Raw genomic sequence first — 1,276 nt, forward strand, 5'->3', positions numbered from 1 at the left:
ATCTTGACATTTATATTTTGAAGAAATTAAATGCAAAAAATTCATTTACAAGATAGTTATGTACTTGTGTGTCTATTTTTTTTGGTAAACTTATTTCTTGCTTCTTTTCTTTTTTGGGTCATGGTCACAAATGGGCCTACCATGTTCTGCTTTCTTGGGTCATGGATTCTCTTTCATGAGACTGGGTTACTACTTTGACTCTAAAAGAGAGTTAATTTACAGCCCAAAAAAGGGTTAACTAAAAGACCGATAAGAAAAACAGAGGTCAATTTAATACTACCAATGCATTAGGGCATTAGGCTTTCTCAAAGATCAGTTACTTGACCAACTCTTCTGGGTTTTTTGGATTATCAATAGTTTAATTGTTGAAAATTATCTTTATTCATTTTAATCTTTGTGTATGAGTGACATTTTTGTATTTATATAACGGTACAGATCATAAATAAATGTGACAGATATACTAACTAAATTCCGATATTAAATTAAGGAAAAGTCTAGGGGCAGCAACTTTGTTAAATTCTAGCCAGCATGTAACTAGCAAAGAAAAGTGAGCCATTGGATGAAATCTCACACCAATCTCACACCATTAAAACCATCATTGATGGCTATTTGATGGCTACAAATCACAAAAGTCATAAAAGTTGCTGCCCCTAGCATTCCTCGTTAAATTAGATTGTCCTGTTATTATTACACTTCTGTTCTACCTGTTCTACAGTTATGACAGAAATTGTACCATTCCTATAAATCAAGGAACATGCGGTAAACAATGATTATGTCCTGATATTGTCATGTTTTTTAATTTTGCAGGAACTGTTTGTATTTTTTGAGATTATTTTTTTGTTAATAATATAAATTTTTGAGTATTATCTAAGTAGTTTATCTAAAAATTAAATAACTAAAATAAATGAATGATAATGATATTTCTATTATAACAACTTGATTGATTCTTAATAATATTTTTTAAACTTGTGATATTTCAACAACTAATTCTTTTACTATTAATTGATTCCATATGTATTAACAAAATACTCTTTCATTAGTGATTAAATTAAATCGGTCTGTTAACTACTAATTTATAAACTTACTGATTTGTTTTGTTACATTTTGAGATCTAATTTGTCAAAATAATAGTTGAAAAACCACTATAAAAAATAAATAGATTTAACTAATTTATATTCTAAAAGCACATTTTAAAAATATAATAATAAAATTTTTTAAATATTTTTTATTTTTTATAATATATTTTTTATATATTCAATATATTGAAAACATAAAA

This window comes from Arachis ipaensis, chromosome B01 (assembly GCF_000816755.2).
Source record: "Arachis ipaensis cultivar K30076 chromosome B01, Araip1.1, whole genome shotgun sequence".
Lineage (NCBI taxonomy): Eukaryota > Viridiplantae > Streptophyta > Magnoliopsida > Fabales > Fabaceae > Arachis > Arachis ipaensis.